The following is a 14,239-nucleotide window of genomic DNA, read 5'->3' as shown; positions in this document are numbered from 1 at the left end:
TTTCACAGTAAAAGCCCGGAGATGACACAGCTTTGTCTCCAGGAGTTTGAGGGATGGTAATGGTAATGGTAATGGTTTAATTTCATTTGAACATGCATCAGATTACAATTGAATGCATCACATAATCAGTTCACAGTTCCACATGTCCAAAAGGAGTAGGAAGAAGCAAAGCTTATTAAATCCTACCCCTTCATCTGGTATTTTTACAATCAGTAACTGTTATATTTGTTCACTTCCTGCTTTCCTAATATAATTTTAAATTCTTTTAAATTTATTTTATTATTTTATAATTTTTACATTTTTTAAAAATAATTTTATAATTAAAAAAAAATTAATAAATATTTTTTTATAATTTTTATAATTTTTAATTTTTTGTCACGTACCAAAGTACGAGATGATATGACCCCACAATGACATAATGGGTCCAAAAGGAGTAGGAAGAAGCAAAGCTTATTAAATCCTAGCCCTCCATCTGGTACTTTTACAATCAGTAACTGTTACATTTGTTCACTTCCTGCTTTCCTAATATAATTTATTTTTTAAACTTTATTTTATTATTATTTTATTATATTATATTCATTCATTCATTCATTTTCTACCGCTTTTTCCTCACGAGGGTCATGGGAGTGCTGGAGCCTATCCCAGCTGTCTTTGGGCGAGAGGCGGGGTACACCCTGGACTGGTCGCCAGCCAATCACAGGGCACATATAGACAAACAACCATTCCCACTCACTTATATTATATTACATTATATTATATTAAATATTAAAAAATATATACTTTTTATGTTTTTTGGTTTTTTTTGTCACATACCGAAGTACGAGGTGATATGACCACACAATGACATAATGGGTACCATAGTAAGTGTCAATATAGTGATATATATAGCACATCATGACTGGTTCAAGACTCTTCATCCTTGTATTTAGCAAACATCAACTGCTTGTATTGTTTCTTGAATTGGCTCATCGTTGTGCATTGTTTGATTTCCTTACTCAATCCATTCCATAGTTTGATTCCACATACTGAAATGCTAAGGCTTTTTCACGTAGTCCTAGCATATAAGTGTTTTGTCATTTTAGAAATAAGGAGTTAGTATGTTCTCTACCAGCACTACCGAATTTAACTCATTTGGAAATGAATGCAATGCTGACATACACGTTAATGTGCCTGCTGATGTTATTGAACGCTACACGCTACCTGAGCAACACGGGCGTATGGCCTCGGCAGACAGCTAAGCGCTCAAGTGCATTTCAAACACGGCGCTTTGAAAAGCCGTGTTTCCGTGTTTGTACATATTTGCAATTCACACGTGTAAAAAAAAAAAAAGGGGTTTGCCTCGTCGGCATCAGACTTGCAAATGATGCCTGGGAGTATTGCTAAGGCATGCTGGGAGGTGAACCTGAGAGCAACCGGCAGCCGTCACATCCTAACCCGTGTTTTAGGTGGTCCCCTGTCGAGAGAGGCATTCAGCCCAGACAAGAAAGACGGAATTCTCGGCGGCGGCATCGGCGGCATCGGCGGCATCGGCGGCGGAGGGATACAGGTGACTGATAGAGCAAAATAGCTGCGTATTATCGCGTCAACGAGCGATCCGTGACTGAGGCTACAAGGCCTCCAAGCACCAGAATGCTGTTTTTCAGTATTTTCACTACGGACTCGCAGTACTAAAAGCAGAAGAAGATCATTTAATGGGTATCTAAAAAAAAAAAAAACATGCGCATACAAAGGTACCGCTGTAGAAATGACAACAAAAAATACCCGCCATGCTCCAGCACATTCTCGAGATCAAGACCCCTGGATGACGGTAATGTGCATTACAAAATGGTTGCGGACTACCTAGCAACTGAAGGAATTGATAATATGCCGTGAATGCAACATTGGTTCTGTTGTTGCGCGATATACTTAATAATAATACTTGATAATAACCGACCAGGGGCGGCACAGCGGTCGTAGGATTCCTTATTTATAAATTATTTCATATGACTATAAAAAAAACAATGTGCTAAATATATTTTTTAACATTATAGAGCCCTCTATATAAAAGATAACACCCCTATAGTCACATTTACACTTCTATTACCCAAAACAATTTAGCTTTAAAAACAAATTTGCTAAAATATGCATTTTAGCGACTGCATGGCGGTCGTAGGATTCCTTATTTATAAATTATTTCATATGACTGTGAAAAAAATATGTTTAAAATGTTCTAAATATAGTTTTTTTAACATTATAGAGCCCTCCATATAAGACATAACACCCCTATAGTCGCATTTACACTTCTATTACCCAAAACAATTTAGCTTTAAAAAGTTTAGTGGCTGCACGGCGGTTGTGTGGTTAGCGCACAGACCTCACAGCTAGGAGACACGGGTTCAATTCCACCCTCGGCCATCTCTGTGTGGAGTTTGCATGTTCTCCCCGTGCATGCGAGGGTTTTCTCCGGGTACTCCGGTTTCCTCCCACATTCCAAAAACATACTAGGTTAATTGGTGACTCCAAATTGTCCATAGGTATGAATATGAGTGTGAATGGTTGTTTGTCTATATGTGCCCTGTGATTGGCTGGCCACCAGTCCAGGGTGTACCCCGCCTCTCGCCCGAAGACAGCTGGGATTGGCTCCAAAGATCGGGTATGTTTGTTGTCATCGTGTGTTATCGCTACGTCATGAACAACCACCAAATATGTTGCAGTCCTAACAGTGGAACATATTCCATTCCTAACATTTGGCAGTTGTCAGTCACTCTTTAATGCACATTAAAACCACCTCAACTTTATTGACCAGTCTTTTGGCCTTACTGGAGGTCTGCGGTTGCCAGAATAATGTCGTTTCCTCGTTGGTAAAGTGTTCATTATGAATCTCCCCGTCCTTCCTCTTCCTTCACAATCAAATTCCCAGCCCCTTTTTGTGTCCTGGGCGTGCATCACTGTGGCGCTGTCACTCAGCATCCACATCACATCTCCACTTGCAAGCACGGGTGTCGCCTGAAGCCATCCCAGAATAAAAAAAAAAAAGAAAAAAAAACATAAAATAATACTCAACCTCACAGGCTCAGTGAAATATATAGTCTCAGGGAGAAAATGCCATCAGGGATGAACCCCCCCTCAGGCTTTCATGTTGAAGCCTCACAAAGCAGGGATGATACTGTCCCGCCAGCAGTAAACTGGGATTTGAGCGTGGAGGCTAAGTCAGTTCTTTCTGGCTGAGCTGAATATCAGCTTCTTTGAGTGCAATAAAACATAACTACTCAAAATGTGCTCAAATTCGCTCAATGTCGTTTGAACAGATGACGTGAAAACGCTTCGAATATTGAATTAATCCCATTAACATCGAGACAAAGAGGCGGGTGGCCAGCCAATCACAGGGCACATATAGACAAACAACCATTCACACTCACATTCATACCTATGGACAATTTGGAGTCGCCAATTAACCTAGCATGTTTTTGGAATGTGGGAGGAAACCGGAGTACCCGGAGAAAACCCACGCATGCACGGGGAGAACATGCAAACTCCACACAGAGATGGCCGAGGGTGGGATTGAACCCTGGTCTCCTAGCTGTGAGGTCTGTGCGCTAACCACTAGACCACCGTGCCGCCCAAATAATAATAATAAATAATAATAAAAAAATTTGATGGTAACTTATTGTTTTTAGTGTATTTTATAGCTGATTTAATACATGGGTCAAAACCGACCCGTTAACATAAGAGATGATACCAGAAAGCTAACACAAAAAGAAGGTTAATTAACCACCACCCCCCCCCCAAAAAAAATAATAAAATGACATGTATTCATGTCTAACATCAGGATTGCGTATGATTGACAAAATGGCCCAAAAATAGCAGTTTTTCTTTAAGTAAGTCTGATCCGAGTGTCGAAGCTTCTTTTTAAGCTACTCGGACATCCAACCGTCCACCATCGGGTTTTCAAAAGGCTGGACTGAATGAAGAAGATAGCTGAAGCTAAAGGGCATTTAGACAACAAAGAGACTGAGAGAGAGAGACTGACAAAGTGTGTGATGAAAGAATTATGAGGCTGCTCAACTGTGATGCTCGTCAAAATGACTTGATTGGTTTTACTTCCCAGGAGGAGCACGGTGATTAATGACTTTTATGCTAGGCTAATGTTTGGGAAAAAAAAAAAGCATTTATAAAATTAAGTAAAAAAAATATTTTGTTGACTAAATATCCCATGTTATGACGTGGACACCTGCACCAGTTATGTCAATACAGTAAACCTCGGATATATCGGACTCGGATATATCGGAAATTCGCTCACAACGGACAGATAAAAAAATAACCGATTTTTCTGTAATGCATTTCCAATAAAAATTCATTGCATATATTGGATTTTTTATAACGGATTTCGCCTATTTCGGACAAAATCTCCAGTCCCGTTCCAATGCATTTCCATTAAATTTCCCTCGCATATATCGGATGGCCGCATCGTGGCGCTCCGATTCGCCGAATCGTGACAGGCCGCTATACGACGTCATTTGCAGCGTTTGCAGCGTTGCCTGCGCGTCCAGGTACATTGGAAACATAGTCAAGGAAGTGCCTTTTTATAACGGATAAAATCCGATTTACGCATATACAAGATATAAATCCGATATATGCGTAAAACTGACATTTTCCGGTATACGCATATAACGGATTTCGCTTATATCGGACAAAACCAGTGGGAACAATTGAATCCGATTTATCCGAGGTTTACTGTATTTCCAGGTTTTCAGTCACTTTTGGATGATGGATCCGATGTTTTCGGATCGATACTAGATACCTAGTGGTCTCTTGAAGGTACTGACGGCATTAATTAGCATAACGAGCAGTTTTTGGCAAGTTTCTCTGGTCATTTATCATGGTCACGTACAGTATAGTAGTTATTAGCAAATTACTATAGAAAAAATATGTCTGGCTTTGGAAGACCATTATTCCAGAAAACATTTTTTTACCTAATTTATTAGAATCAAAATTCTAGGAGATTGATTGAATCTCCAAAGTTGTATGAGAAATAGATATGGTCGTATTTAATAAATGATGCGGTATCTATTGTGTGTGCGGTTGCTGAAATTTGTAGTCGCTACGAGACCTCGCAGCTCGTTAGGATTCCTGACTGTTTTTTCGTCTTTCTTCCCGCTGTCTGCTGCTTCTGTTTGCCTTTCCTGACTCCGCAGCCCTCCCCATGGGGTCTCTCACAATGCCCCCCCCCCCAAAAAAAAAACAACCACCACCTGTGCCACCCCAGATAGGTGAGCAAGGTCTAAGAAGTTGTGGAGGACTTTGAAAGCCTGTTGACAACAAAGAGTCCAAAGGTGGTCGGTCCCCTGTTGGTAGTTTACAATGGTGTGATGGGAAGGATTGGGTGTTTTTGTTATATTTTCTAACAGCAGAGAGAAGATGTTTTATGAACAGATCGATCATACAAACATTTCATTTGATTTATAGCAAAGCGAATTATTCAGCCCGATAGCAATATCTTGGAAACGGATCGTTCAAGCCAACTAAAGCATTTCAATCATGTTTATTTGGACATTCTTAAAAACTTGAGACTGAAAAGACTAAAAATGGTGGTTGATTAGATATTTTTGGGGGCGAAACGAGGCGGTGTGGAACCCAAAACCCCTGTTGGTCACTCTCAAAGAGGCTATTTATTTTTCCTACATTTTCGCAATCAACCAGCAAAGTCTCAAAGTTGATCACAATGTATAGGATGGTGACGCATGTCATAGCAAATACTATATCCTGTCCAAAAAAAAAAATATATATATATATATATATATATTTTGCCATATTTGCAAAATATATTTAAGTTATTTGGTTTTTACGCGCCAAAAAGTTTGTTGTTATGCCAAAATATTCAGGTCAAATCTGCCTCAAAAATTCTTCAACTTCAACTCAAAGACATACATCATAACCTCACAAACAGAAGCAAAATTTTGGCGCTAACTGAAAACATGCTAACCGGGACGAATGCTAACCAAGGTCCCCATATTTTTTTTTGTTTTTTTTTTTGAGGTTCTGCTGTAACCTAAAATAAAGTTATTTGGTTTTCACGCGCCAAAAAGTTTGTTGTTATACCAAAATATTCAGTTCAAATCTGCCTCTAAAGTCAAACAAAACCTGGAAATGAAACCATCCGCTTGTAGAACTTCAACTCTAGGACATGCATCATAACCTCACAAACAGAAGCTAAATTTTGGCGCTAACTGAAAACATGCTAACCGGGATGAATGCTAACCAAGGTCCCCACATTTTTTTGTTTTGGTTTTTAGACAGGTGACTTTGTTGGCATTTTGTTAGCAAGCTAAGGATGCTAACACAGTGTATTAATAACACAACAAGACATACTACACCATAACCTCACAAACCAAAGCAAAATTTTGGCGCTAATTGAAAACATGCTAACCGGGACGAATGCTAACCAAGGTCCCCACATTTTTTGTTTTGGTTTTTACACAGGTGACTTAGTTGGCATTTTGTTAGCAAGCTAAGGATGCTAACACAGTGTATTAATAACACAACAAGACATACAACATAACCTCACAAACCGAAGTAAAATTTTGGCGCTAACTGAAAACATGCTAACCGGGACGAATGCTAACCAAGGTCCCCACATTTTTTGTTTTGTTTTTAGACAGGTGACTTAGTTGGCATTTTGTTAGCAAGCTAAGGATGCTAACAGTGTATTAATAACACAACAAGACATACACCATAACCTCACAAACCGAAGCAAAATTTTGGTGCTAACTGAAAACATGCTAACAGGGATGAATGCTAACCAAGGTCCCCACATTTTTTTGTTTTGGTTTTTAGACAGGTGACTTAGTTGGCATTTTGTTAGCAAGCTAAAGATGCTAACATGGTGTATTAATAGCACAAGAAGACGTACACAATAACCTCACAAACAAAAGCAAAATTTTGGTGCTAACTGAAAATATGCTAACAGGGATGAATGCTAACCAAGGTCCCCAGATTTTTTGTTTTGTTTTTTGGGGGTGTGAACCAACTTTTGAAGGTTCTGCTGTAACATAAAAATTACATTTGGTTTCCTACTTTTTGGAGAAAATCCGACAAAATTCCGGAGCTCTTAGAAAGCTCCTGACGTATGTCCACAACGGCCCACATCGGAGTAAAGTAAATCCAATTATTTTTCCAGTCATGGGAATGATGATGACATTCCTGAGGCGAGCTTAATGAAATTAGCCGTTTGATTAGTGATTCCATGCCGAGTGGTGTTCCGTCTCCGTCTTGTTAGGAAGCCTAATGAAGCAGAGGACTCATGCGTCCTCCCCAGGTGTTAAGTAACGCTTTCTTAAAATAAAACCTATTTTTACAGCCATGATTTGCGGGGATCGTGAGACACCTTCGATGACGCCCCCTCCCCCTGTGCGCGGCCACCCTCGCCGAGGGGGCCCGGCGGACTTGGAATGAGACCTCGTGGTCAGCGGGAGGGCAGGCCGCGAGGGGACGCGGCTTGATTGCTGAGCTAAAGCTCTGATGGAGACGGTAATTAAAGGAGACGGAGCATTAATTGTGCATGAGACTGAGTGTGTGTGTGTGTGATTTTTGGAGAAATGACTTCTGACAAAAGGCTTCACACACACACACACACACACATATGAGCGCACATCAGGTCGGAGGGGTCAGCCAGGGGAACACACACACACACACACATTTTCATTCATTACAGTCCACTGTTGCTGCTGCCATGGTTACCACAAATAGGCACTGAGGGAACAGACATGATCATGGAGGAGCACAGCCTGCATTCGGGGTGTCCAAAGTCCGTCCCGGGGGGCACGTTCTAATATTAGTCGACGGCATATTAAAATATACATATCTATAATTAACACGGCCCACATCACGCAGGGACAGTTACGGCATATTTTGACCTCTACTGCGTTGCTTTCATAAACAAAAACGTCAAGAAAATCAAAGTCATGCATCGTTTTCCGTATCACAGCAAACCAAACGTACAAAGTCAGAGTCAACTTTTCCGCAAAGTCAACCGTCTAGGTCGCTCGATACGAGTTGGGAACTCAGGGGAGCGGCGCTCAGGAAGTTGTTTCCGATTTGCTTGCATTCCCGGTCACGCATGCATGAAGAAGTCACGGGAACACGAGCAAGTGAGCAAAAGTGAAAGCGACTGCAATGCGTTCGTCAATGACGGGAAACCCTCTAAAGATGGCCGTACTGCTGTCTACTAACGTCGGGGGCCGGAATGCTGAGAAAGACCAGTGAATCAGGTGACATCTTTAAACAGGAGTTGCAAGGATTATGAGTACTAGTTTGCGGTCTCATTGTTACCACGTTTTCCGTCACCCTTGCATTTTCGATGCCAATGTCTCGTCTGCGTCGCTCATCCATACCGAATCGATCTGTGAGGCCCTAAAACTTTTTCAAGTGGTCTCCGAGTGGTGTTTTTTCATGTCACAGTATCCCGTGCCAGTCCAGACATTAGCACAGCTTGAGAGCAAAAAAAGCAAAAGAAAGCAGTGGAAGCGTATTCTTTTCACCGCTACCTTTGAAAAGATTCTCTGTCTCGCAGTTTGAAGGAGACCTCTCAGGTCTGGCACTGATAAGATTCTGTTTGGTCTGAGAGTCCACTTTGGAGAGGTTTTTGAGCTTGGATCTTGGCTGTCAGTTGCAGCAGCACAGCATAGAAATAAAGAAATCGCTATACCAGGGGTGTCCACGCTGTTTTTTTAGGGCCTATTATTAGCCTGCTTGCATATTTAAGCAACTGAATACAAATAGAAGGCATTAAGAAGAAAAAGTGTAGTATTCTAAACTGTAATGACTACACTCCGGAACATATTTACCCGCTATAACCATGGGTGTCCATTCTGTTTTTTAGGGCCTATTATTAGCCTGCTTGCATATTTAAGCAACTGAATAAATATCAAAATACAAATAGAAGGCATTAAGAAGACACAGTTTAGTATTCTAAACTGTAATGGCTCCACTCCGGAACATATTTACCCGCTATACCAGGGGTGTCCACGCTGTTTTTTAGGGCCTATTATTAGTCTGCTTGCATATTTAAGCAACTGAATAAATGTCAAAATACAAATAGAAGGCATTAAGAAGACACAGTTTAGTATTCTAAACTGTAGTGACTACACTCCAGAACATATTTACCCGCTATACCGGGGGTGTCCACTCTGTTTTTTTGGGACTATTATTAGCCTGCTTGCATATTTAAGCAACTGAATAAATGTCAAAATACAAATAGAAGGCATTAAGAAGACACAGTTTTGTATTCTAAACTGTAATGACTACACCCCGGAACATATTTACCCGCTATAACCAGGGGTGTCCATTCTGTTTTTTAGGGCCTATTATTAGTCTGCTTGCATATTTAAGCAACTGAATAAATGTCAAAATACAAATAGAAGGCATTAAGAAGACACAGTTTAGTATTCTAAACTGTAATGACTACACTCCGGAACATATTTACCCGCTATAGCCAGGGGTGTCCATTCTGTTTTTTAGGGCCTATTATTAGTCTGCTTGCATATTTAAGCAACTGAATAAATGTCAAAATACAAATAGAAGGCATTAAGAAGACACAGTTTAGTATTCTAAACTGTAATGACTACACTCCGGAACATATTTACCCGCTATACTAGGGGTGTCCACGCTGTTTTTTAGGGCCTATTATTAGCCTGCTTGCATATTTAAGCAACTGAATAAATGTCAAAATACAAATAGAAGGCATTAAGAAGACACAGTTTAGTATTCTAAACTGGTCACGAGGTGTCAGTAATATTACTGTAATGTTCGGTGACCACATGATGGCCGGAACAACAATCTTGGATTACATCACGACTGGCACAATAGTAATTATATAATAATAATAATCACAATAATAACACAGGCTACACTCCGGAACATATTTACTAGTTTTATGTCTACTACATTTGGTAATACAAGTAAAAGGTGACTAAAAGGTGACTATAGGGGTGTTATTTCATGTCGAGGAGGCTCTAATAATGTTCATTCATTCATTCATTTTCTACCGCTTTTTACTCACGAGGGTCGTGGGGGGTGCTGGAGCCTATCCCAACGGTCTTCGGACAAGAGGCGGGGTATAATAATAATAATAATAATCATAATAATCATAACACAGGCTACACTCCGGAACATATTTACTGGTTTTATGTCTACTATATTTGGTAATACGAGTATAAAGGTAACTATAGGGGTGTTATTTCATGTCTTGGAGGCTCTAATAATGTTAATAACCACATTTAGAAATGCTCTGACTGTGAAAATATTCCGTTTATGAATAAGGAATCCTACACAGAGGAAGAAACGTACAGAGGTGCATACTTCTTCTGCGTGAGTGATGATGGAGTCAAAACAAAGCGCTGCAGCACGAGGCCAAACAAGCGTGTTTGGGCCGTGACACACAAATGCTGTTACTTTATTAAAGCTGTGTCGAGACAAAGCCAATTAAGCTTCCTCGCCTTGTGCCCTGCCATCCTGTTTCACAACTAATTAGCTTTTTTTTTTTTAACATTTTCTCTGTTGACTTTATTATCATGGTGCAGGCTACAGGTACACAGCCTATGAAACACAACAAAGGCCAATGTGGTAATAATGAAGGGGATTTTTGATGCAGTGCTTGAAAAAAAAACATAACTGCACTACTAGATATTTCATACTTTAATAATGGTTACCGTTTGCATTATCGCCCTGAAGCAAAATTAAGCTTGGGTGTCGTAAATAAGACACTGAAATCATTTTATTGCAATGTTTGGCCCAAAAATATTACCGTAATATAGAAATTGGGGGAATTTAAAACTTTATTCTCATAAACATTAGAATTTTTCTTGTATATTTACAAATGTATTCTCTTAGTAAAATCCATTTTTTCTCATTAATTTAAAACTTTATTCTTATATTATTGTTGATTTACGACTTTATTCTCGTAATATTACTAGTTTTTTCTTGTCAATTTACACATTTTTTTCCTCATAAATTTACGGATGTAATCTTCTAATATTTTGATTTTTTTTTCTTCTCATTATTCATTATTCATTCTTGTAAGTTTATGACTTCATTCTCGTAATATTACGAATTATTTCGAATTATTTATTATTCTTATTTCTCATAAATTAATGACTTTTTCTTTTAAATGTACAACTTTTTTCTCGTAACTTACAACTTTTTGTTCATAAATTTACAACTTTATTCTAGTATTATTACAATTTAGTTTCTCTGAAATTGACAACTTTATTCTCATAAATTTAGGGACTTTTTCTCTGAACTTTTTTTTCTCATAAATTTGCTAATTTGTTCTGGTAATATTATGACTTTTTTCTCATAAATGTATTACTTATTACCTGATAAATTTACAAATTTTTCTCGTGAATTTATGACTTCATTCTCGTAATATTACTAATTATTTCTTGTAAATTTACAATAAATAATAAATAATGAATTACTTCTTTTTGAAAAACTTTTTTCTCGTAACTTTACGACTGTCATTTATATTCTTGTAATATTATGACTTTTTTCATAAATTTATGACTTAATTCTCATATACGTATTTACAACTTTTTTTCTTGTGAAATTACTACTTCATTGTCATAATATTAGGACTTTTTTTTCATCATAAATTTACAACTGTATTCTGGAAATCTCAGATTTGTTTTTATTTTTCAATGCGGCCCTAATACACTGTTTTACCAATGTAAATATGACAAAGCGGTTATTCAATCATCAATTAATTGGACGAGACACATCACAATGTTGCTCTTTTTCGTCCCCTCAACCTGATTCAAAAGTTATTTTAACATAAAGAGACAATAGATTTCTGCTCTAAGTCAATCCTACACGGAAATAATTGTATTTTATACTCTGAGGTGCTTCTAATATCCTGCTCATGCAGTGTATGTAAATGTGGCGCCGTAGAGGTTCCAGATTGAGTCGTAATAATAACCACGGCATTAACGGACGTCTGCCTGGCAATACAAATCAGATCAAAAATTTGTAAAGGCAGAAGGAAAGCCTGAAGCTGCTCTTTAGGCATTTAAAAAAACACAGTTTAGTATTCTAAACTGTAATGACTACACTCCGGAACATATTTACCTGCTATACCAGGGGTGTCCACGCTGTTTTTTAGGGACTATTATTAGCCTGCTTGCATATTTAAGCAACTGAATAAATGTCAAAATACAAATAGAAGGCATTAAGACACAGTTTAGTATTCTAAACTGTAATGACTACACTCTGGAACATATTTACCCGCTATACCAGGGGTGTCCACGCTGTTTTTTAGGGCCTATTATTAGTCTGCTTGCATATTTAAGCAACTGAATAAATGTCAAAATACAAATAGAAGGCATTAAGAAGACACAGTTTAGTATTCTAAACTGTAATGACTACACTCCGGAACATATTTACCCGCAATACCAGGGGTGTCCACGCTGTTTTTTAGGGACTATTATTAGCCTGCTTGCATATTTAAGCAACTGAATAAATGTCAAAATACAAATAGAAGGCATTAAGAAGACACAGTTTAGTATTCTAAACTGTAATGACTACACTCCGGAACATATTTACCCGCTATACCAGGGGTGTCCACTCAGTTTTTTAGGGCCTATTATTAGTCCGCTTGCATATTTAAGCAACTGAAGAAATGTCAAAATACAAATAGAAGGTATTAAGAAGACACAGTTTATTATTCTAAACTGGAGTGACTAACGTAACCAACGTAAATATGTATATATAATTTGTAACGGCAGAAGGAAAGCCTGAAGCTGCTCTTTAATAATAATAATAATAATAATAATAATAATAATAATAATAATTCCTGCAACTGTTGCTTGGAAAAGAAACAAGAGTGTGAAGAGTTGACTAAAATATGTAAACATTGCAAATACAGCAGACGAGAGTGTTTTTTAATGTCATTAAGAGAGATTTCTCCCGTAATTATGCGCTATCAAGGGTAGGTTTAATGAGACGGGCTTCCGTGATTAATGAATAATCACATTTTAAAGACTGTCTGCATAATTATATGAACTGACGGGGCTCATTATTTTGTTTTACAGAGAATACATTTTGCGAATCTCTTGATATGTAGCCCAAAGTAAAGCCTGCTTTTTGTGCATTTGAATAACGGCCGCCCGGGGTCATGAATAAACATAGTCTTATTAATAATGGATCCGCGCTCTCATTCGACTCACCGAGAAAGGAGAGAAAGAGCGAGAGAGAGAGGGAGCGTTCTTTTCAGCAAACAGCGTATTGAAGAGAGATGACCTCGTGTGTTCCCGACCAGCAGTTACCAGAAGACGCAGACTGTGTTACATCGCTTTATTGAGTACCTACTGGAACAGAAAGCCACAACACTAATACTTGGATCAGCACCCTCGCATATGCCAACGTCCTGACAATGAATACCAATTTTGTCATTAGGATTCATGCATTATTCACCGAGAAATTTCATTTAAAAGTTAAGAAAAATGTGTCATGTTTTATGCAAATGAAACAAGTTTTTTTTAAAGGCCCTCGTCCCTTCTCTTTAACGTTGCAGTGTTTCCCTATTACAAGGTGCCGACCTCACAGCTAGAAGACCTGGGTTCAATTCCACCCTTGGCCATCTCTGTGTGGAGTTTGCATGTTCTCCCCGTGCATGCGTGGGATACTCCGGTTTCCTCCCACATTCCAAAAACATGCTAGGTTAATTAGCGTTCATTCCAAATTGTCCATAGGTATGAATGTGAGTGTGAATGGTTGTTTGTCTATATGTGCCCTGTGATTGGCTGGCCACCAGTCCAGGGGTGTACCCCGCCTCTCGCACAAAGACAGCTGGGATAGGCTCCAGCACCCACCGCGACCCTTCTGAGGATAAGCGATTGAAAATGTATGAATGAAAGGTGCCGACCGGTTGCAAATGGTCCCCAGTGACAACACCCCATTGTTGGGACTGGTACCAAGGAGCACGGTTGGTCTGAGAAAATGATCAGATCTTTAAAACTGGCAACGTAGGCCTTAATGGTATCCAGAGCTTGGTTCAGCACCAAAGGTACCTAGTCAAGACCCAAGTGAACAGATCCTACTATTGCCCAGACAGTCTTGGATGATCAAGAGAGGCCGGGAATTGCGCCCCCCAAAACCAGAACCAGAAGAATACTGTACTGCATTCCAGGCGTTCCCAGGTCAGTTGAAAGACTAGTCTCTTTGGGTCTTCCCTGGGGTCTCCTACAGTTTGGAAACAGGAGGCATCGCA

This window comes from Doryrhamphus excisus, chromosome 20 (genome assembly GCF_030265055.1).
Source record: "Doryrhamphus excisus isolate RoL2022-K1 chromosome 20, RoL_Dexc_1.0, whole genome shotgun sequence".
Classification (NCBI taxonomy): Eukaryota; Metazoa; Chordata; class Actinopteri; order Syngnathiformes; family Syngnathidae; genus Doryrhamphus; species Doryrhamphus excisus.
Note: the sequence above shows the minus strand (reverse complement) of the source record.